The 26,176-nt window shown below is 34.0% G+C and overlaps 1 protein-coding gene across 2 annotated transcripts in view; it reads right to left on the reverse strand.

The window, feature by feature from the left end:
• LOC143249622 (glypican-5-like) overlaps positions 1 to 26,176 on the reverse strand; it is a 137,111-nt gene that overhangs the window by 22,692 nt on the left and 88,243 nt on the right. The window contains exon 5 of one of the 2 annotated variants that reach the window (XM_076499798.1): positions 12,833 to 12,968. The exons of the other annotated variant lie outside the window; for it this stretch is intronic. The gene's annotated coding sequence lies outside the window, so the exon portion shown is untranslated. Of the gene's footprint in view, positions 1 to 12,832; positions 12,969 to 26,176 lie in introns of those variants that run through there. 2 annotated transcript variants of the gene reach the window in all.

A 26,176-nucleotide genomic window follows, 5' to 3' on the forward strand; every position in this document is an offset into this window, starting at 1 on the left:
CAGTATTTTGCTATAATTTAGGTGTTTTTTAAGGAAAATAAAGCATAAAAAAGTTAAATAGAAGTATTACACTGAATAGAAAAACTAACTTCTATTGTTATCATACGTTACAGAATTTTAGATTTCGGAATTTATGCGCAAACCTACACAAGTGCTATCTGCGCATGAACGTCTCTCGTCTTGAACTGATGACTAGTAAGGCAGCTTGCCAACACCACTCGCCTCCAGTTATAAGTTACCCTTATTTGACCTAACTGTGAAACTTGACTGTCACTCTTATTGCGTATCCAAAGCTCTAAAATGAGCAGAGAATATAATAACTTATATATAATTGTGTAATATACAAGTGACAGTAAAGATTTTTTCAATGCTGCACACTGGGCTATCCACAAATTTGCGGATGATCCACAGAGGGATTAAGTTTGTCTGTTTTTTGTTTTGAATTAAGCACAAAGCTGATCCACAGAGGGATTAACCTATCTGTTTTTGTTTTGAATTCTGCTTAATAGCTGCTATACTGCGCTACTGGGGGTGGGGGGCGAGAGCTGCTATAAGACACCAGTTTCAAAATATATGTACATTATGCAGTTTAAACACTTTCTTAAGACACGTGTACGCATTTCAGGTTGATGCCACAATTTACTCTACATGTTTAATAAATAATTTAAAGCTTTTAGAATAAAAAAATCCAACATCACAAGTGTAATTACTAGAAAATAAATAAATAATATTTTATCATAAAACGCATAATGACGAGAAGAAACTCAAAATGCGCGTGCTTTAATCCCAAAATAACATTTTCTTAAATAAGTACTTTCATGAGTTTAAAGTTTATACAAATATATTTTGAATTATTTTATATCTTTACTGTTGTAAAACGTAAATATATATTTTCATAATATTAAAATTTCAAATATGAATCTGTGTTAATTTCAAAAAAAAAGGATGTTGGCACTTCAGTTGTACTTGGTAAAAAAACTATTAAACTCTTTAATCATAACGTTTGTAAACATGTTGTCCACATTAGAAGCAACTCTTGTTATTATCATTTTAATATTTTACAGTACTTAGCCAACTATGTGAAGAAAAAACAAATTCACCAGGTTAAATAATCTTATATTCATTTCAGTATACAATTTACCAGTAAAGTCGTGTTTGATGCTATCGTGAATTTCTGCTATTCGCTATACTTCTCCGTCTCCACTGATAATATATACAAGTTCTAAACCTAACCACATTCAGATTGATTATTGCTTACACCAAAGTTCTTAACGAGACGCTAGATTTCAAAGGCTGCGAAAACGTTGTTTTATTACTGTTTGATTTCATTATAGGTAAAGCATTATGAAACACGAAATTCCTTTGAAATCGATGGAGAAAACACCAGTTTTAAACTAACATAAAATCTTCACCATGGTTTGAATTCTGTAACAAATACAAAGACCATAAGATAGGTCAAACTTGAGAGACTACTTACATGACGACAGTATACACGAGCATAGTACCTACGTGTGGAACTCTAGTTCAAACTGAGGAGAAATCGTAAAACAACGTTATTAAGTGAAGGTAATGTTTACAACTGAAATGCTAAATTCAACTCGAAAGAAGTCGTTTAATAATGATAACAACACTACTAACGAACATAGTGTTTACAACTACAGTCAAAATTTTATTTAAGTTCATTACCAGAAACATAGCTTGTGTTTTAGGACAACTAGACACGTTTGAAATATAAAACGTCTAAGAATGAATTCGATGTTTTATGGTATGACACGTGTGAAACAAAATGTTTGAGAATCATTTCGATGTTCTACGATAACAAGCTTGTATGACACGTTTGAAACGTAAATCGTCTGAGAATCAATTCAATGAATAATCAGTATCAGCTTACACAAACAAATTATGCAGTAGCATGATCAGAATCATTATGCTCATGTGAAGAATGTCTGAAAACAAAATCTGAAACGGAATATAGCTTTGAAATACTTCAGAATTATGTCATTGCATCACTGTCCTGTTGAAAGACACGTCGCAGCATGTTGAATGATTTTCACAAAAATATTTGAAAATGCATGAGGAGTCGTAGTACGCACATTAATGTACAAAAAGAAAATTAGAAACTATTTCTTTGGGCTTCTTATAAAATTATTAAAGGTAATTTCCATACTATTGGACGAATATTTAACACAAGTTATGAGAAAGTTTACTGACGGTCAATGTAAGACTAGAGGGAAGGCAGCTAGTCATCACCACCCACTGCCAACTCTTGGACTACTCTTTTAACCAACGAATAGTGGGATTGAACATAACATTATAATACCCTCCTGGCTGAAAGGGCGAGCATGATTGATACGACGGGGATGCGAACCCGACCCTCAGATTACGAGTCGCACGCTTTAACCCACCTGACCATACCAGGCCTAAATTTACAATACCGATAAATTACCTTAAAAAGTAAATAAAGGTTAACCAGTATATCACTCGTATGTCTTTCAGGTTATGACACATCATTTATCGCCAAAATATATTCTTTAAACTTCTTAAAACAGTATTCAAGTAAGGTGTTACTGTATAGTAATAATGTTAGATCCCTGAAAGCTGAGCGGTAAACGTGAGGACTTACTTACAGATTTAAACATGGTTTTGATGCTTGTGGTGGACAAAGTACGATATCTAAATATCAACAGACATGATATAAGTTACCATTTATATACTTCTGTATATATTCGTTATGATTATAGATGACTATCCAGGAACAGAAATGCATTAAATGATTATAGATTATTTATTATTTGATAGTTCTGATTTAAACAGCCGACTAGCACTAACTGTAATGGATAATTATTCACATATTTATCTATCTATATGTACACATATACATCGTATTACCGTTTTAAGTCCACAATGTGACATGAGGTGTAATGCTTGTATATATTATCATATTGACGGCTTACTAGATTAACATCAGCGTTTGCATTTGGTCTGGTAGATGGGATATCTCCAAGGTATTTCACCTCATGGTATCTATGTTAAACTACTTTTAGACATCTAATCCACTTTTTTGGCTTATCTCAAGTATCAGTGTTTAATGAACTGCTTATAGTCACAGATGTCTACGTGTTCACGTATATAAATGTGTACACCACCCACGCAACAGGAAAGGGTATAGCGTATAACTTTACATTACAAGCTTCTCAATTTTATTAGGAAAAAAACCTGTTCATTCTGAATGTAAGTCAATAGCACCTGCACACAAATAAACTGAAGGAAGTCGAGCCACTATTCAGAAGTGTGCAATCATAAAATTTAAAGTTCCATTTGCAAATACTCATTTGCTTCTCGCAGTAAATTCCAATTGTTTGGATCTCTGATCCATAATGCATAGTCTGGCTTGGAATCTCACTTTATCGGTTGGATTTTAGTTTAAGGTATAAGGTCTTAACACTCAAGCAACATATGAGCAACGTCAAGGTGACATCCTCACCTCTCATTAAGTCCTACCTCATCACATACCTTTCATACTAAGATATATTAAACCGTACAAGCTTTGTGATCCGTAATCAATTTATATATACACATAGAAAATCTTGTATACATATGTGATGTAAATTATTCGTATTGCTTATTTATAATTAACATAAGAATATTTGTATGCAGTTATCATCTATGTGAAATGAGTTGATAAACACATTTGAAGTGTTAAATAATTTACTGTATTTTTACTTTATCTTCAGTGTATATAAGAAACCTATACTTCTACATTCTTAATATATTTTTAAAAAATCAATACTTGGCACAAATTCTTAAACGAGGATGCTGTCGAGTCAACCATTGCCTTTCCGCAGACCCGAAACTGTTACCATGGTAACGGTCACAGATTTACGAGATGAAATTGAGGTAACGCAAATATCTATTAGTTTAAAACAGAAACCTCTTAGGAGCGATTTACGTTAACATCAAATATGTGCGTTTGTTGAAAATTGTTACTTAAAATATAAAAGAGCACGTGCCCAACAGTAAATGCACTTACTTAAGAAAAAATGTTAACAAAAATGAAACTATTTTAAGACGTAAATTCGTATCTATCGGGTCCTTCTAGGCACTTGTTTTATTTTTATTCCATGTACTTACGGTATGGATAACTGTACATCCACTAACTGTACTAACTGATATAGTTATAAAGTTTATATTTTCATGCACTTAAATAACACTCCTAGTTATTGTTAAGCTGCACTGAGTCTTAACAGTTCAACACGTTTCTACGTGGCAGAAGCTCTTCATATCTTGAAGTACACAAGTAATTATACAATGAGAGTACTGACTCATCTGTTAAAACGCAACAAGAATCTGAAATATATCAATATTCTAGTTCTGGCAAGACCTAGTCGTTAACATGACGGTCTGTGAATCTGGGGGTCTTGGTTCATGCCTCATTGCTGCGAAATCGCGCTCCGCACTTTGGGCCGTAAGTACACACAAGATTGACTGCCCAGTCCCGTTATTTTATTACAGTATCCTACAAGTTGGTTGGAGGTGCTACTGAATAGTTGCTTTATCTCAAATCTATCAGTTTATAATTTATATGCCTTGTTATACACGGATAGCCCTTGTGTATTTTTGTGAAATATGTAAATCAGGGAAAAATAAATATTCTAAGTGATATTCTTTAACTAATGTTTTTTTTCAAGTTGTGTCTGAACATTTCACGTTGTCGCAAACAATCCAGATTTTCAATTTCTTTTACACTTAAAACAGGCTGAAACAAGATATGCCGTTTAGAGCATATTTTAATCACGTTAAAAAACAAATGATAAAAGAAAAAAATATATATATATATATATTGTGTGTCTACGTATTTCATGCATGTCTCTAAATAAGTACAAGTAATATTTCAAATTCTCGTCACACCAAACATGCTCGCCCTTTCAGCCGTGGGGGCGTTATATTGTTAGGGTCAACCCCACTATTCGTTGGTAAAAGAGTAGCCCAAGAGTTGGCGGTGGATCATAATGATTAGCTGCCATCCCTTTAATCTTACACTGCTAAATTAGGTATGGCGAGCGCAGATAGCCCTTGTGTAGCTTTGCGCGAAATTCAAAAACAAAGAAACAAACATTAATGTAAAATTGTGATCTCATATGACGGACAATGAGATGTCTATTTTTTGTGATACTTATTTTACAATGCTTTTAAATTAAAATGATAAATATAAATTAATTTTTTGAGTTTTTTGTTACCAATCAAGACAAATGTAATTAAAATTAACATACAGAAAAAATGGCATTGTTGTTGTTTTTTTCCAATTTGATAACAACAATAAATCAGAATTCGTAGTTCATGCGCAGTTTGTTTGTTGGACGATGTTTGTTTTTTTGTTTTTTGAATTTCGCACAAAGCTACTTGAGGGCTATCTGCGCTAGCCGTCCATAATTTAGCAGCGTAAGACTAGAAGGAAGGCAGCGAGTCATCACTACCACCGCCAACTCTTGGGCTACTCTTTTCCCAACGAATAGTGGGATTGACCGTCACATTATAACACCCTCACGGTGTTATGGGGATTTACCACCCTCAAATTACGAGTCGAATGCCTTAACTCACCCGGCCATGCTGAGCCGTTGTTGGACAAACATTTTTAGATAGATAAAACTATGTTAAAAAAATAAAATCCGTTTAAATATATTATTTCTTAGAAATTCAACATTTGTTCAATTATCGAGAGTGCGTATAATTTTCGCAATAAATAAAATACTTAGGATCTGGCCCGCATGGCCAGGTGGTTAGGGTGCTTGACTCGCAATATGAGAGTCGCTAATTCAAATTCCCATCAAACATGTTCGCCCTTTCACTGAAGGGGTGTTATAAAGTTACAGTCAGTCCCACTATTTCTTGACAAAAGAGTAACCCCAGAATTGGCGGAGGGTGTTGATAACTATCTGCCTTCCCTTTAATATTTCAATCTTCAATTACGGACGACTAGTACAAATAGCTCTCGTGTATCTTTGCGCGAAATTCCAAACTAAACTTAGGATCTTGTTTGTGATCTAACCCTTTGTGATACTGAAACTTTCATATACAAAGATGTTAAAATAAACAAAAAGTCTTAATTTTGCCCACAAATTAATCATTTTTAATACTTTTCGCTAATATTTGTGTCAAAATATAATCATAAACACTGTTACTTTATTTACTTACGAACATGGTTATCCAAAGCATGTTTAACGTAGTTTTTGTAATATATAGGTTGATTTCAATTTATCCCCTCAGAGGGTCAGCGATAAGTGTACAAAGTTACAACGCTACAATCCAGAGTTCGATATCTCCCGTTATTCAGCGCAGATTTCACTTTATCAAAAACAAATCTATTCGCTGGAATTCACACATTCATGTTTTCAACCTTTTTTCAATTATACTTCTATGCTGTCGGTAAAATACACCGGCTTACCTGGCAGGATAACCTTAAGGTTGGTGGCGTCAAGCCAGACATTCAAGGTGACTCGTCATCGAAGGATTCAAACAACAAAAACAAAACATTTAAGTCGCCTGCGTACTGTGAACCGTCTAGTTCGTCATTACGTTGTAGGTTTTTTTTCCACAAATAACAAAGCGAAGTCTAGTAGCAACTATAAAATTAAAGAGTTACTTACCGATATATTTGTATAGGTTTAAATTATTTCATGAACTAGTCAAACACAAGTTCGAGAAAAAACAATTACGTCATTATAATGAATTTCAAATTTTAAGAAGATGTCAACCTGTTAAAAACCATCCGACTGTTGAAACGTCTTCAATGCTGTGATTGATTGATTGATTGTTTGGAAATAAGCACAATCCTACACTATGAGCTATCTGTGCTCTGCCCACCACATGTATCGAAACCCGAATTTTAGCCTTGTAAGTCCGCAGATATACCGCTGTGCCAAGGGGATGGCGCAATTTTATGAGAGAACACTGATGTCGCAACAATGTCTTATACAATATATTAGTAATTAATTAATGTTGCAACAATGTATTATATAGTATTTGAGTAATTAATTAATGTCGCAGCAATCCTAATGCAATATCTTAGTAATTAATTAATATTACAGTAATGTCTTATACAACGTTGTAAAATGCCTTATACAAGGTATAAGTAATTCTTCCATGTTATGTATTCCAAATACACCGGCAACCACGTGAGTTTTAATAGAAAGGTTATCATACACTCATAGTTTCACTTTTTTTCGAACATCCACTTTCCACTTTATTATGATATTTGGACATCTTTCTTCTTTATTAGTTTAATTCGCAGTAGTTACTCGGAGGACTATCTGTGCTAGCGTTATTTAGTTTAGAAGTGATAGACTAGAAGAAAAGAAATCAATATCGCCACCAATTATTAACTCATAATCAATAAAAGGTGGGATTGATCGTATAACGGATTTACTATTATGTATTTATTCTAATATCGATGTTCGTTTTTCAGTTAAATATATATTTAGAAATGCATGTAACTTATATTGTTAAATATGTGTTGCAAAATTCCTGCCTATTCCCTAAATTTGTAGAAGATTCCGAAGTGTAAGAATCAACAATGTATTATCTGTTTTAGTAAAATATTGTTGCCAACTGAACGTTCGAGAACATCGCCTAATATTTATAAATCGACGCGCTAAATGAGAGTTTAATATTGTTTGTTTACTACAGTTGATATACTATAAGCCTCGAAAGCTATAACTTATTAATCTGGAAACTACAGATATTTGGCCTGGAAGGTTTATAGATTACGAACATTACAAACCGTTTAACTTCAAGAATTAACTTCGGGTGTTAATATTTCTACAAGGGCATTAGAGATCGCTTACTTACAGTGTAGAAATCGTCACTGAAAGTTCAGAATAAAATACAAACGAAAATATTTAATATCTGTAGTGCATATCAAAAATAAGTTAATACTAATAATAATAAACGAACGCACAACAACCAGATGTGCTTTAATCTTTTCTTTGATTAATTAAACACTCGAAGTTTCACTTCATAGCTTCTTAAAGAGTTTTGTTAGAACACAAACCATAACTGTGTTTTAATGAAACGTTGAGTGTACAATTAAAAAAATACATTTGATGTTATTAAGCCGTATATTACTAGTATTAAATAATGAAAATAACTGAAAAAACAGGCATGATGCTGTGCCAAAAAATTAAACATTTATTTCATGATACACAAATGTCAAGCAAGTGTTTTTGCAATTTAAAAAGAAGTGACTTTAAAAACACAGTTCAAATACGAATGTAAAACATCAAATATCTGAAGAACATCTAATATACATTGCGAATCGTGGTTTCTGTCCGAAGGTTCGTCTGTCTCACGTTTTGAAAACTACCCACGTGCAACATTCACTTTTGAAATGATGGGAGAACAGTCCAAAATAATGTTCAGGTCAAATCTTATTTCGCGAGCAGGATATTCCACATTAAATCGTTAAGAGTTAATCACACTATACTTGACATTTCAAGATGTGACGTAACTTAAAGAATAAAAATATAGATTTATCGTATGTTATTTTTGCTCAACAATTACTTTTCGCTATGGGCAATTAAATAGCTCAGAGCTTTAGCAATAGTTTAGTACAATTAACTTTCGTTTTTCTTAATAACATGGAATAGTTTAGATTGATAGATTAACTTATATTTTTCCTGTCACTGGTGGCAGAAACTTTTATTGATTGGACAAATGACACGAGTCAAAAAATTTAAATACCTCCACTGAACTAGCAGTTACAAAACAGGAAACCTGATAACTAGGGTGTGTTTGAAGACACTTCTTCTGGATTGAATTAAACTGAAAAGGTCGTAAATACGAATTCAAAGCAAAACATAAGTGTGTTGTAACGTTTCACGTGCAATGTATGAAATGCGAAGCGCTTGTTACACAATTTAAAAGAACAAAAACAACGATTAACTTGTAATTTAACACATAGTTATAAGAACTGAAAATACCTATACATTGTGTTAAATTTATAACTAGGTATTGCGCTTTCATAAGTAGTAAACGGGAATTTAAGACATGTACGTTGTTATAGTCATGTGATATCGTTCTACAGTTTAACTATCGTCAACTTACTATCTTCTGTTTTACAGAATGTTTAAGATCTAGAGTTGTTCAAGCCTCGTATGAAGTAGGCTCTTTACACGGACTGGATTGGCCAGGTTGTTGGAGTGCTTGATTAGTAATCTGAGTGTGTCGGGTTCGAATCCCCTTCATATCAAACATGCCCGTCTTTTCAACCATGGGGGCGTTATAATGTTACGGTGAATCCCACTATTCGTTGGCAAAAGAGTAGCCCATGAGTTGTCGGTGGGTGGTGATGACTACCTGTCTTCCCTCTAATCTTACGCTGCTAAATTAGGGTCAGCTAGCTCCAATAGGCCTTGTGTTGCTTTGCGCGAAATTAAAAAGCAAACAAACGGGCAGTATTTGTTTCTTTTCTGAAATTTTGTGAATGACTCTTTTTAAAATATCGGTGTGAATAATTCGAATTGATTGATTATTTCAGTTTCCCAAAATTCTAGGTTTGAGAATGGACTACATCTGTTTGTCAAATGAAACGGGGGAGCGACGTTTCGGTTTCGCCTTCTTCAGACACAGTTCTCCAGTAGGAACAAATCAAAACATAAAATCCAGGAGTGTGGGAAATTAAAAAGGAAAAAATGTAAGAGCGTGCACACACAAGACATACCTGTTGATAAAAGAGAAATTGTAATAAGCAATGATACGGATTTCTCAAGAACACTGTCCCCCTCCTTGATCGCAAGTAGGTATGACGTAATCAACTAGAATACAAACAGTGGGCGAAAACGACATACCTGCATTAGACAGTCAGACGTCTGTTTTTGTAGTTGGCCCATCCCCAAAGCTTTACACAACCACAACAGATCGCAAGATCACATATAACACCTGTAACGTTTTATGTTCCTTTTCAAATAACTCGATTTGTTGTTGTTGTTTTTTAATTCAGCACAAAGCTACACAATGGGCTATCTGTGCTCTGCCCACCATTGGTATCGAAACCCGGTTTTTAGCGTTTTAAGCCCACAGACATACCGCGACTCGATTTGTGTAATCACAAGTAATCGGATTTTATATTAGAACATAAGAATTGTTTCTAATATTACACACAAGACAAAAAGAAAAAAAATTACGACTGAACACTCCAAACTTACATTTATTTTATACATTCGATACACATATACTGTCTCAACAAATACAACTTTGTTTAACAGTTACATATGCACACATATAATCACCTTCATCACTTGATGTTAAAAGTTAAATTAGCTTTTCCATTTCCAGTTCAAAAGATAATCCGGATTTCTACACGTCTAGTTAATGAAACTTCCTTTATTTATTTGCTATATTAACCAAAAATATTAAAGATTATGACTTAGGATAAATAAAGATTGAAAAGAATAAGTCATATTAATTACGATATGTGTGATTGAGAAATTACCTGATCAAAATGCTTTCAGCTTTCTTATTGATTACGGCTCACTGATAAGAGAAAAGTTTGCGTAAGAGAATACTTTTTTAAAGAATTGTCAAACACAAACAATGATTCTAGTTATGCGAACTTCGTCTACATTACTCACTGGAAATGTATACATCTAGAAGTAGACTTAACAAACAACAGTGCACGTAGGTAGATTTAACCCAGTATTTACTGTAATATTCTGGTTCTGAGATTGAATTTTATAAAAGAAGGAAGTTGCCGTAAGTCTGATAGAAGAACGAGCAATGGTGCGATAAATGTAAGAAAAGGCCTTTAGTTGAAATAACTGACATTGTAAAAGTAATAAACCATAAAGAGTAATAGTTACTGAAATAATAAATTTTTGGAAAGATAGAATTGCGCTACTCCAGGTTTTATCAGGAAATTATAGATTCTACATGGCTATAACAAGCATAATGGTTGAGCTGGCCATGTCATTAACGTTGTAAAACAAAACTATTTACCATTTTATTCAACTTTTACAACATCCACTGTTGTACTTTCTGCGTAGAAACATCATTATGTATGCTACGTATTGATGTACATTGTATTGTAATAGCTTTCACTGTACAACTAATATTTTCATTACATCCACAAACTAGAAATATTTCCACAATATTTCCTTCCGCCTACAATACATTTATTTTTGTGAAATATACCTATCAAGTTAGAGACGAGAAATGACTATATAAGATTCTTTATTCTATATCACGATCTGTTTCACAGAACCATGAAATAAGACACACGCATGCCACATAAATTTATGCAAAACAGAGATTATGTTTGAAAACGTATTTCCGTTTGTAAGATAACCAGCTCAATTTAAATCATGCTAATGCTCTAATGTTTCGTTTTATGCCTGCTCGAATAATTGGTTTGTTTTGAATTTCGCGCAAAGCTACACGAGGGCTATCTGCGCGAGCCGTTTCTACAATTACGACAGAAAATGTTCGTACCCCTGCGTCGTGATTAGTTTTTCCTCATAACTTAAAAAGTATCACGATTAGGATAATGAAAGTATAGTGTATTATAAATATTATACTAACACATTTTTACATAATTTTTTAATGTAAATTGAACGACAAATAAACTGTTTATAAACAAATAACCAAACATAGGAGGGTTTGTGCGTCTACTTTAATGGTCAGTTGTGCAGCCTTTACTTGGCGTAATCTCTCCTCATAGACCTCCATGATCGTTTTACAGTACTCGACTGGTATTTTCTTCCATTCTTCTTTACAGAAGGCCTCCAACTCTTGCAAGTTTTTCGGATGACGCTGATGAACCCTGGTCTTCAATTCATGCCAAACGTTTTCAATTGGGTTGAGATCGGGTGACTGCGATGGCCACTCCAGAACGCTTATATGGTTCCTCTGCAACCAGGATTGCACATATTTCGATGTGTGCTTAGAATCATTGTCGTGCTGGAAGATCCAACGACGCCCAAGCCGCAAGTTCCGAGCATCATTCTTGATATAAGTGTCTAATATATCAATGCAGTATGCTATAGAAATGTTAAATAGATATGTTTATTTAACATTAAATAGATATGTTTATTTAAATGTTAAATAGATATGTTTATTTAACATTAAATAGATATGTTTATTTAAATGTTAAATAGATGTGTTTATTTAACATTTCTATAGCATACTGCAGGGAGTTAGACATGTTGGCAATAAAGTTAGAGAAAGAAAGTCTTTACCCTCCATTTAATTATATAAAAAAAATTTTTTATTGCAAGCCAACGTTTCGCCCTCACGGCTTCACCAGGGCGAGTAGAACAAGAACTACTCAGCAACGTATGTTTAGATTATTTTTTTCTTCAGTTTTATAGATTTAATTGTGGTTTGAGCCAAAAAGGCCTCCCTCGTTAAGTCGTATCATAACCCTGGTATCTTGTTACTTTTACAGTCTAAGTTGTTGCTGTCTTCTCACTGGTCCTTCTCACCATGGTGATAAACAAGTTGGCCTTGTCAAGTTGATGACCTGACATTTTTTTGAACTACCTATTATGTAATGACAGATTTGCCTATGTATTAACATATCTTATAATAGAATATCATACAGATAAGTGTTTTTTATACTACCGGATAACAGTTTCGTGTCATATATTATTCTGTATGTGGCCTTTGTCTCTTTCGAGATTGAACTATACAGAAAATATTCTCTTTCTTACCAGAAGCAGAAGTTTTTGTAGTTGGTTCTTTTTCAAGGGGAATGGATGAAATTATAGGTTGTTATTAGTAAAATGTCACATCTTTATTAATAAATCATTTCTTAAGAAGTAAATTATACAAGCAGTCTTACTCATCTGCACTGGACACTTGCTTTTCACGCTGACATTTCAACTTCCAAGCTTCCTGTGGAGCGCAATTTCCTTTGCTATTTTCAGGCTCCACATACGTTAGAACCTTTTCTATGGATTATTAATCATCTTGTTTTACTGCTGAGCATGAAAATGAATGTTTAAAGAATACCAGAAGATTATTCTTTCCTCTTTACCATTATAAAGTAACTAAACTTCACAGAAAACTTTTACTTGGAAACTATACAAGTGAACCCATGTCGTGGTTCTCAATAAAATTTATCCACCCTGGAATTCTGAAAATTATAGCCATACAAGTAGGTGAGAAGAAAAGAAACAATATTAAAAACATTCCTGTAATTTATATAGGAAATTATTTTGTTTTGTTTAAAAAATACTAGCTGAACACTTCGTACCAAGTTTTATTTATCAAGTTCTATCACTCAACTTTACCAAAACTTGTACGTATTAATAATCATGAAATGGTTCAATAATTTAAAAAAAAATTGTCGTCTACTTCCACTTGAACCTTAAAGTTTATAGTTACCACTTCAATGACTTTTCCCACGAGCATAAAAAACAAGAGAAAAATCCAATTTCAACTGTTGTGCGTTATACGTGTTTATATAAACTTTGAATGCTGTTAGTCTTCCATTTGCTCTACAAAGTGCAGTAGAATAGGGAATAGCTAAAAAGTACAAATTCGAAACTTCAGTGTCTAACAATATAAACATACGCATCACGAGAGCAAATAAAATTTGACAGACAGAAGAGCGAAATATAAAAACAACAACTAAGTTTTCGAGTGCTACTAGGTATATCTTCTTACTCGTTAGAAAAACACGATTTTCACACAGTAACTGACAATTACAGAACTATACACTAATCTAGACACTTGGAAAACACAGTGTTTTTCAAGTGACTAAGGTATATTCACTTTAAACGTAGTAAGTCGATACTTGGAAAATAAAAGTTTCTAGATTTAGTATGTATATTAATTAGTGAAAAGTTAGAATCTAATGTTACCACCTAGATATCCAGTGACGGTCTGTATGTACGTCAGCAATCAATTCGACTGGTTACGAAGATTGAATATCTTGATTGTTTGCTTTCGAATTTCGCGCAAAGCTACACGAGGGCTATCTGCGCTGGCCGTCCCTAATTTTCCAGTGTAAGACTAGAGGGAAGGCAGCTAGTGATCACCAACCACCGCCAACAATTGGACTACTCTTTTACCAACGAATAGTGGGATGGACCGTCACATTATAACGCCCCCGCGGCTGAAAGTACGAGCATATCTAGTGGCACGGGGATTCGAACCCGCGACCCTCAGATTACGAGTCGAGTGCCTTAACCACCTTGCAATGCCGGGCCTGAATATCTTGAATAATGGTGTATTTGCACATGGTGATTAAAGCACATATGCGTTTTTGTGTGTTTCGAAGGGTATTTATGCATGTATATACATACACATATAGATAGTTCGATCCATGTAGACCGAGGGAGGAGATTTGTCAAATCTGCCAAATTGACTCCCTTTTGTTTCTGGATTATTATTTTCGAATTTACTCCGACACAGACACGAGTTTTTCAGTTAGAAGACTGCTCAAAATTAATATCGTTTATCAAATAAAGAATGTTGGAAAAAATTAAATGTTTGTTTCTAATATCTCGAACAATAACAACATATGTTCAGGCATATTCAAGGTCTAACCATCTTAACCAATTAATACCATTCCTCAACACAGTTATTCATCCTATTTATCCAATTCGTGTTACACAAAAGCTTAACATTATTTGTATTTTTTTTCATATAAGATATATAATTTGAGAATCACCTTTTTTCCCCTAAATTAAAGCTCAATGGGAGAAACGACACCTTACGGGTAATATTTGTACTAGTAATTAATAAATGTAGAATTCAAACTTCATTTACAAAAAATTAGAAAATGGGGACATTTTTTTAAAAAATGATTTTAATTTTCTTGGAAGTACTGCAAGAGAAAAGTGTTCGGATTGTGCTTTTTAGGCCTACGTATCTAATTGCATCAGAATGATTCAGTGCTAAAACCACACACTTTTCACAAGTTGTACTGATATAAACTGTAATGTTTTTACCTATACATAAAAATTGTTACTATTTATTTAAAAATATAGAAGTTTTTAAGAACTCCAGTTTCTCAGTATTATATTTACAAATTAGATCAATAAAATTATAATCAAACCTTCATGTACAGTCCTAGTGAAAGTTGTGTTCTTGTTTTTAGGAGAATGCCTTTATATAGAACTGTCTTCTGTCATATAGAAAGGTTGTTGCACAAACCACAGTAATTTTTCGTAACTGTCTAAATCTTGAATACCCAAAGAACGAAATTATTTATGGATATTTTTGTGTGCAGTGCCATTCAATAGATGGCGCAAGAGTTTTGGTTACATGCATAGATACTGACGTACACGCTACGTCCTTTACGAGTGACCATACTTTGTTTCAAAAATTTGTGTAGAGATATGTAAAGGCTATCTACGCATAGGAATCCATAATTATGAACTGAGAGACTTGAGGGGGGTCATTTAAAGAACAGCACATACCACCAGTTCTTGGGTTTCTCTCGCCTGATCGAATAATGGGATTTGACTGTCATTCTTTCAACACTCCCGTGACCTCAAAACGCACTTTTCGAGTAACGAGTACATTAAAGACTCAAAATAATTTTCAGTCATTGGCTTACCTGAGTTCGCCAAATTACGCTCACTACTTATAGTTGTTGCATGGAGTTGTTAATATTGTGAGATAAAGTGTTCTCAATATTTCATTAACACATTTTATGATAGAAATAATGCACCGATTTCAGAACTTAAATTTTGATCTTTCACTGAGTTCTAGTTAAACTACCATCTTAATATCCTTGACTTCAGGTTTTTCTATTTACTCTTTATACAGTTATTTGTTGTTTATTCCACTTAATTTAGGTATGGTACAGATACAGGTTTGAATATTTGTTTTTCATTTGGATTTTAAAGCACTCTTTAAACGCACAGCTACACAATAGACCTCTACCACGAGAATCCAAACCCAGATTTAAACGTTATAAGTCAGTAACTTTACATAACTCAGTCATTTGTACAATATTTTATCTTTTTTCAAGTTCAGGTGGTTGGGGCAAAGTGGACACGACACGAAAATAGAATTAAAGGTTTCTTTTCGTCTAATAATTGTGTGTTTTTGTTATTAACTTTCGTTTGTAAAGCGATTCGCAAAAATAAACTATACTTCTTATTGAAAGAAAAGAAATCGATATTTTGTGTCGAGACATTTTCTTATCTTTATTCGTTTTCACATTATTCCTATACATCTAGCATTGCCAGCTGGTTAAGGCGATCGACTTGCAGCCTGCAGAACACGAGTACGAATCCCCGTCCCCCCAAACATGCTCGTCGTGAGAGCGTTATAAGTTAAGGTCGATCCCATTATTCGTTAGTAAAAAAATAGCCCAAGAGTTGGCGGCGAGTGGCAATACCAGCCGTCTTCCCTCTATTCTTTCACTGATAACTTAGGTACGGCTAGCGCATAGCCCTCCATGTAGCTTTGCGCGAAAAGTGCTACAGTAACAAATTAAACTTTTTTTCGCTCTTGAACAACATTTTTCATAATATATACATAGTTTTATTGGCCATATTATTTATTTGATATCCACGGGTATGCTGATACGACACACCAGCGTTAAACGGTCTAGTTCATATATAAAAAGAGATATGAATACCTTTGTATCTGACTGAAAACTACATAACTTCCTTTTAATATACGAGTTTGCTGTTAGCATTTCCTCCGATATGTGCTGCTTTTGTTTGGTTTTGGTTTGTTTTGAATTTCTCGCAAAGCTACAAGAGCACTATTTGTCCCTCATTTTGCAGGGTAAGATTAGAGCGAAAGCGTCTCGTCATCACCACCCAATGCTAACTCTTAGGCTACACTTTTACCAATGAATAGTGGGATTGACCGTTACATTATAACGCCCCCACTGCTGAAAGGGCGAGCATGTTTGGTGTGACGGGGATTCCAAACCGCGACCCTCGGATTACGAGTCGAGTACCTTAACCACCTGGCCATGCCGGGCCACTGCTTTTGTACTCTTAATGTTATTTTTGAGTTTATACATAAATAAGCAGCTCACTGTTATAATCATATATTTTATTCATTTGAACATTAGAGTATAAAACTCGCGGTTTAAGAGTTGTTACAGTAAGGAACAAGACATCGTAAAAAGATGTAAGAAAACATTAAAATAGTTTTTCTGTTCATTTGGATATAACTAAAGTTTGTTGTTTTTTATCTTTGGAAACGTTCTCAAATAATATTATGCAGATAAATATGATTAAGTTATGATATTTTGTTAACACACACACACACATACATACATATATACATCCCTTTAAGTTTAAAGCTATAGAACTTAGAGTAACTGTACTGAAATGTTGTTTCCGACTAAATACTCTGGTCATTATGGTGGAATTATAGTTATTTACGTATGTGTGTGAAAAAAACAGCAAAAAAACTATCGTTGAGGTTAATGAATATATTAGTGAAATAATGAACCAGTCTCAACCTTGATATACTAAGAGCACGCGCTGTTATTGAAATCTCAATTTCAGTATATAGAGCACAGAGAAAATGACTATTTGCAAGTTCCCTCCTCCTTTCAAACCAGAAATAAAAACGGTTAAAATATCAATGACATTACATCTACATTGATTGAACACGTGTAGATATAATCTTTCAAAGTTAACTTTCGTACTTTTTTATTCGTTTTTCCTTCACCAAACATCTTTGAAATCGTAAACTTAAGATATGTCATCATACGATGGTGTCAAAGTTTAATTTTTTACACTTTCGGTTAATTAATTCACCATATTTTTAACGCCGTATTGTTTATTTAAATTTAAAATTAATTCAGCAGCGAGCTCCCCTTCAGAAAAAGGTTCACAGCCTTCAAGGGGGCCTTGGCACCCACTTTGGGAAATACTAGTTACACTATAAATCTACAGTTTTGCTGCTAATTGTAGCTGTGCTCATTTTGATATACCTTGTCCTGTTGCTCAAGTGATAAAACTCAGTGTTTATTGTATCATTTAGCCAACGAACAATTATATTATGTATTATTATGTTACGTACGTGGTGTTAACTCATATCCCATGCAACTTTGTTTCAGTTTTCTTGCATCTTATTACCTAGTTTTGTCGGCCTCACGTATTATCTTTCAGTACTCATCAACAGAGACTGTTCATTCTGTTTTAAACAATGCAGTCATATATCTTTGTCTTGTCACAAATACTTTTGTCCCCTAATTTACTTCGTTCCTCTTACATAATCTAAGATATTGTTGGCTAATCAATCAAAATTAAAGCTATTAACTGCACGTGGGATTTCTTATAACACATGTTTGTTGTAGTAATAATCTAGAAATCTCGTTCTCTATAAAGAAACATAAAGGTAAGCATACCAGCTTATGTATAAAACCCAATAGTATGTTACCAGCCATAAATTATAAACAAAAGTGGTTTGATTTATTTTCAATTTACTGCAAAGCTGCACGAGGGCTATCTGTGCAAGCCATCCCTAATTTAGCAGTGCAAGACTAGAGGGAAGACAGCTAGTCATCACCACTCACCACCAACTCTTGAGCTACTCTTTTACCACCGAATAGTGGGATTGACCGTCACATTATAACGCTACCACGGCTGGAAGGGCGAGCATGTTTAGTGCGACGGGGATTCGAACCCACGACCCTCGGATTACGAGTCGAACACCTTAACCCACCTGGCCATAGCTTCGTAAGAGCTGTTATTCAGGTTTAAATTTTATATCTTTAACAAACCACGTTCTACCCTCCATAGAAATGTATCTTGTTGATTCTCATCAATCTGTTTTTATGAGCTCGTGGTTTTACTACACGTGCAACTTTGTTAGAGCAAGCCACAATCAAAGCCTCATGTACGACTTGAACTACTTTATTGCTATCTTTTTTTAATGTATTTTTACTATGAAAACATTTGTCAGCTTTACTCAGAATATTTGCTTTTATTCGCTCACATCGCCTGTGGATGAAAAGTCTGTTAACTTTAAGAATCACCTCAAATAACAAACAGTCCAACTTTCTATTACTAATTTGAATATGATAATGTGGTAACATGTCGCTGCAGATGTTACTATCACGCTATATTAATATATTTACTTTACGACGAATTCCAGACCACCTGACTGCAGTTTCGCCACAATAGCCTTCCGAGGGTGGAAATAAATCAATGAACATTGTAAAAACCAAAGGACATAGCATTTAAAAAAAATGGAATGTTCAATTTCATTTTTGGAATCAAAATAACTAGCAGATCAAATAGCTTTCCGACAACAACTAATTCCGAAACGACGCCCCAAACCTAATCCGTAGCAACGCCCTCCTTCTTCAAGTAAAGAGCGTCGATAAACAAGAGAATCCTCTAACTCAGAAAGCTAATGTGATGAAGCTGAGCATATCACATTTTACTGTTCACAAGATAGCAGGTAAGAATTTGAAATTTGCGAAGGCCAAGACGTTATAATCACACCACGAACCAATAACTACTTTCATAAGAATAGTGATGGAAGAAAAGGGAATGACAGCAATCCTATTTGATAACATATCTGCCAAATCTATTTGTGAAGCTTCATTGGATTATTGCCCATTTGGTCTGTTTTAACGTTGTCCTGAAATTCAAGATTACCTACGGTGAGAGAAGGGTCTGTGGATGCTTGTTACAATAGAAATTCACATGTGGAACACAATGCACAATGGATGTTTTTACAATAAAAATTGCCATATAGAACACAATGCACAATGGATGTTTTCACAATAAAACTGCCACATAGAACACAATGCACAATGGATGTTTTCACAATAAAACTGCCATGTAGAACACAATGCACAATGGATGTTCACACAATAAATATTGCCATGTAGAATGCACAATGCACAATGGATGTTTTTACAATAAAATTACCATGTAGAACACTAAACATAATGACAGCCACCAAAATGAGCACAAACGATGATGGAGGAAGCAGCGCCGGATGTGAAACATCATTTTTATAGGACGTGATTAAAGTTTTGAAACGAAGAAAATGTAAATAGTAGTTAACATGCGTGTGTGTGTGTGGAGCTGGTAAAATATTTTCATTCCGCTACCCCTTCATTTTCAAATTGCTTTCATTTATTCTTTGTTGTCATTTTTTAACTGTTAATCATACTTGGAATAACTAATCATAAACATCTACCACTGATAACAATTTTTAACTCACCCTTGGTACCAAATCCAATTTCACTTCATTAGAGAATGTATAGTAATAACAAACGCTGAAGGATAAACAAAATTTTGGCATTTAGCCCATGACATATCTCTCATAGACATCCATTTAACAGCAACTCAAGGTTACGAGTGCACAAGATTGACCAAATGAATTTTGTCGCGAAGTGTTTTCCTCTAAATTACACAAACATACACGTGAAAACTTTGTTATCTTTTCTTCGATGTATTACAAAGACATTTTCTATAAATAGAAATCGTGTATGACGTCAGCCTCTTGTAAATTACCTATATCGAAACAAATAAAGTTGTTTTTCAAACAAATAAGGTATTTAAAATTGTGTTAAATTTCGTGGAAACGTTAAGTCTGTAGATCGAGTAGATACTGAATCCTTGAATGTAGCAGTAAATAGTTTGGAACAAAGAAAACTGAAACCAAACCATCTAAACAGAAGACTGTTATCAGCTACTATCTGACCATACAATCAATGAATGCTAACCCTGATTCTTCTTTTGGTCGTCTTTTTTTGTTTTTATTTTGGAAGTCAATGCCTTGCATATATTTGATGAACAACACATTAGCAAAAGGATCTGGAATATCTCCAAAGTTATGATTTCAGTTGAAGTAGCAGTGTCAGTGGCCTTTAGAACTGAAGATAAACCGACATTAAAAACAACTCCTTCAATGTGCGACCTGAAAACAAACCTCTCCAAAAAGGATGTCCGTTAAACGTCTCTTCAAAGTGTAAGAACAGATTATGGATAAACGTCCCCACAACTCATCGTATAAAACTTTTAGCATTAAGGTTTATTACAAGTTCATTCCCCACAGTTCTATTTCTGGCCGTTTTAACGTCTTGTATTTCATTCATAGCCCTCGTCTACTGTAGAATGGTCTTGCAACCAAGCATTAAAGATCACGGTCACATAGAGAACTATATTAATCACATGTTCACGAAATGAGAAGTGTTGAAACGTTCAGGAAAACACGAATATTAGAATGACAGCAGCTAACAGTGGAAACCAACGGAGATGTTCATTAATCACTTTTATAATGCGTGCTAGCGGAAATCACTGAGTAACGGACAATTGAACTTTACGATCACGATTCAGTAATAGTAACGCTGATGTTAAGAAGTCTATTAAATGCGGATGCCATTGATGTGTTTATCTGTATTCAAGAAACGGATTGTTCGTTTGTTGGATTTCGTGCTAACTACTCCATGTTTATTATACTAGCGGTCCCTAATTCTGAAATGATAGACGAAAGGTGGCTCGCAAACATCGCTCACCGCCAACTCTTGAGCTACTCTTCCCTGACAAAACAGGACTATTCGACTGGCAGTCTTATAATACATCAAAGTGCGGAACTCGATTTTTATTTTATTTTTTTTGGCGATAACCGGTCGCGTACATGGAACTTCAGATCCACCGTCTAGCACGCTCATCACTAAACCGTGCTCGGCACAAATGAAAAGCGAAGACGAAGGGTAACAAAGAAAAAGAAAACTACAAGTTCGCTTTAAATACCATAAAATTCAAACCATATAAACTGGAATTAACAATGAAAATAAAACCTATCCAGATTTATAGCTTTTATCAACCCTTGTTTGTCTATAAATAAATGGGTAATTGTAATCTTCCCTTATTTTGTAAGCTGAAATATTATCATTCTAAAAACACAATCACATGATATCTAAACTGGTTTAAATAATATTAGATATTCATTACATTTTAATGAAATGTTAAAATTATTATATATAAATCTTTATAACTCTATGTAAAGTACTAAAAGTACACTTGTACACTGCATTCCTTACTACATAATCATGCGTTTGTTGTTATTTTCATTCTAAAGTGACTATCATTGTCTTAACCTCTATTTGTTGTAAATCAGGCGGTACTGACACTTCTGAATCCTTTGTTTACAGTGAACCGACTGGTATGGCAAGTGAAGTTGGCTGTCTGCCCACCTTGTACAACTGGCTTACCATAAACAGGATATGCAAAAAAAAGCTCATATAAGCAACAGTACAAAAGAAAACGTCTGAGACACACAATAACAGCAAGACACCTGTGTGCACTTTTTGATGCATGTAAAAACAAGAAACAATCTTCGCCATTTTTCTGAGCACAATGATGGCTCATTGCAAGAAATTTGTATGTCTATCAGAACCAAGCCTATACATCAAAATTGGTAACTAGTAATACACGTGACTCACTTTGTAACTTTTACTTTAAGTTATACTTTGTGCCTTAAACAGCAGTGTTTTTATTATTGATTGGTCGGTTATCGGAGGTTTTTTGGCGCGAAGCAGCAGAGATAAACACGCCATTTTTATTATTATCAGGGTTAAATATAGAAGCATGTTGTCAGAATCACAAATTCGATATTAACAATCAAATTGAAAATGTTATTCTAAACCACAGGCGAACGTACCATTTCAATATGTTTATAGATTCTAATTATATGACTTGTTACGAACTTTCTTTCTTATTAATTTACCAATGTGTATATATATATATATATATATATATATATACACACACACACACAGTCGATGGCGCAACATGGATACTGAATCGAGTAACAAAAATTCATTGAAACAGTATCGTGAATTTTAAAATCAGCAAACTATGTTGCAGCCAAAGCCTACTTAAAATCACAATAGAACAATATGTATCAGAACTATATTTTTAGACTAATTAGCGTCTCTTAGGTTAGGAAGGGTATATAATAGCTGTTTTGATTTTAAAAAAATCAATAGACTTAGATCATGAAGATGTGTTTAGAACGGAGTTTAGAATTTTCCTTGTAATTAGTGCTGTTACAAAACAAAGGAATATGAATAATTTTAGGAAACCAGGACCATCAAGAAAAAAACAAACAAACATGTAACAAGTTGTACACTAATTATGAAAAGTAAAATGCGGCGTTTTGTAACAAGAAAGAATACACGAACACGAAAATCAGTGATGAGAGCCGTCATATGCCCTGAGAAACAATGGCGACATAATCAGAAATGATTTCTGACTTGTAAAGCCACAGAAATCACGTGTAGATAAGTTACTTTCACAACACACAAGTTCAACCGTCGCATAATTCAAACAGCTGTAAAATGAAGGGGTCAAGTCGCCAAAAGCAGCGCCTGTGTATTTTCTGTTGATGAAATAAGCGTTGGAAAACCACCATCTTCATACACCATGATCTGTGTTTTGAGCATGAATCCTTACGACAAAGCCTTTGCAATGGAAACTACGCTGCAGGCCTACTGTCAAGATGCACAGTAGTCAGCTAGAGCTCGATAAAAGGTGGATACATGGATTGTAACAGTCAGGTGACGCTTGCTAATCGAATTTCGTACAAAGCTCCACTAGGTTATCTGTGCTAGCCTTAATGGAAGGCAGGCACTCAATACCACCTACCGCCAATTCTTAAACCACACTTGTCAGATTGCATAATGAAATGTGACCATCATTCTTATAACGCACCCACTGCTCCAAATACAGAGCTCGATTTTATCGCGGAAATAACGGCAAACTACAGAAATACGCGTTGTGAGACTAAAAAATCGCTTTAATATAACGTACTAAACCATTATATGTATGTACATATGTGTGCGTGTGTATAGCGTGACAATATTTTAAATTAAATAGTGTATACATATTTAGAGTTTGCGTTTCTTTGCTGACCGAATGTTTTAAAATTTTCGCGCGAAGCTATTGCATATTTAACTACATGTAGCTTTACAAGTATTTTATATTTTTTCCTTTTTAAATATTGTTTTGATTAATTTTCGCTCGTAACTGCCACATAATAATTAGTCTAACCTTTCATGAAACAATATTACGTTGTAGATTTATATATATGTACGAAATATAACAAAACGGAATTTCAGGAACAGTAAATGAGCAACATAAGTCAGTACCACAAAACACAAAGGGGATATCAATGAAAGAATTCGCGCCTCACCAACAAAATCTCCTCACACAGACACACAGTGGCTCGAGGTGAGTCTGGCGGCTTATATCGTCCTCGCATATTCAGCAGTGTGGTCGTTATATTGTTACTGTCAATCCCACAATTCGTTGATAAAAGAGTAGTCCAAGAATTGGCGGTGGGGGGGGGGTGATGACTAGCTTTCTTCCCTCTGGTCTCACACTGCTAGCGCATATAACCCTCGTGTAACTTTGCAAGAAATTCAAAACAAACAAACAAACCATTTGTGAGCATGATAACTACCCATCAATAATATCAATAAAAATTACAAGCCTTTATTCGAGTGACTATGGACTAACACACATATAAACATATAACCCTAAACAATACGCAACCTTCGCTACTTTAGAGTTGCTGATCTATCAATATTGCTCTCGGATACTAAACTAGTCTTAAAGCTAAATGTTGCCTTTTAACTTCACAGGATTTAACAAATACGAAACCATAATAAAAAAAAAAAAAACATCCTATAGACTAATACAAAAACCTTTTCAGGTCTTGTACTACATAATAGCGTTCTATTCATTAGCGAGTTTGCATCCAAAATATTGAAACCAATAACATAATCTAGAAATTTGTTGAAGAGAAAATAGTAAATATTGTTATAGTGTGAAAAGACGTTTAAAGAGTTCTGGATTGAATGAAATGCAGTTGAAAATGGATATGGAAAACAGTGTAGTTGAAATAAAATTATTATACACTTTTCTAATTCTTGAAAATCCCTATGAGACTAAATAAATAATGTGGTGTTAAAAATATAAAACTAATGTCTTATGACAAGAAAAAATAATAATAAATGACAATGTTCCAATGTGGAAGTTTACGCCTAACATATTCATATTAAATCAATAATCCAAATATTACTTACTAAAATATTAGATGTCAGTGTTCTAACCCACAATTTCAAACTCAAAATATTGATACAAATATTATCACCCAGAAATACGTATATAGATACAAATACTATAATCCAGAAGCCCACAGCCAAAATATACAAAATAGCAAACTAATGTGGATACTCAAAACAAAATACGGATACCAAAACCATGGAACGTATGTGGTTGTCTCTGCTGTATCTCCTCTTTTAAAAAATTGTTTTAAATACTCACTCAAAACAATACAAAAAAGCCTGTCCCTAACTTTCAACCGATACACTAAAGAGAAGACAACCAGTCAAGAGCCCTCACCTTAACACTTAATCTATTCTAATAGAATATTTTCATTTGACTACCATTGTTTAAGATACTTGTGGTACCAAAATGCAGAGCACGATATTTTGTTAACGGGACGCGAACCTTAGAAACTCGGATTTTTAGCCTGGCATGATGACCACATGCCCACATAAAGTTCTCTTCTAGAAGTGATGCCACGTGTTTGCACACATACCATAAAATACTTAATATTAGCGTCTTCTCGAGGTGCACATTAAATGCAACTTTAACTATAAATACTTTATACAATAAATAATATATAAACGAAACCACTGAGAACTAAAATTAATGTGTTTTGCAATCTTACACGCAATGGAACTTCAAAAAGTATCAAATATCGAATTATATTAAAATATCTTGCGTCACACGAAAACCAAAACACCGTAAACAAAAACATAAAACACTTCGTACGTTATTCGTAGAAATGAGTAAAACCTATTCGTTTCGTCTTCTACTGAAATTCTGAAACCTAATAAGGCATGCATAATGCTAAGAAATAAGAAGAAAAATGTGAATCGGGCCAACGAACTAATATTAATATATGACATATCGTTTCTGCTTTTGAACGAGTTCATGCTTATTTTGGTTTATTACTTTCACTCACATTTTAAACATGTTCGTTTCAAGAGCAAAGAAAACTAAAGGATATATAAAGTAAACAATACATCTGTAAAATGAATACAAGAAACAAACACACGCAAACCAACATGCGAGTGCGAAATTTCTCTCTATACATACACATACTATCAACACAAACACATTACATAATTGTATGTTAAAATAAAACTTTTAAGGAGTTA

This window comes from Tachypleus tridentatus, chromosome 1 (genome assembly GCF_004210375.1).
Source record: "Tachypleus tridentatus isolate NWPU-2018 chromosome 1, ASM421037v1, whole genome shotgun sequence".
Classification (NCBI taxonomy): domain Eukaryota; kingdom Metazoa; phylum Arthropoda; class Merostomata; order Xiphosura; family Limulidae; genus Tachypleus; species Tachypleus tridentatus.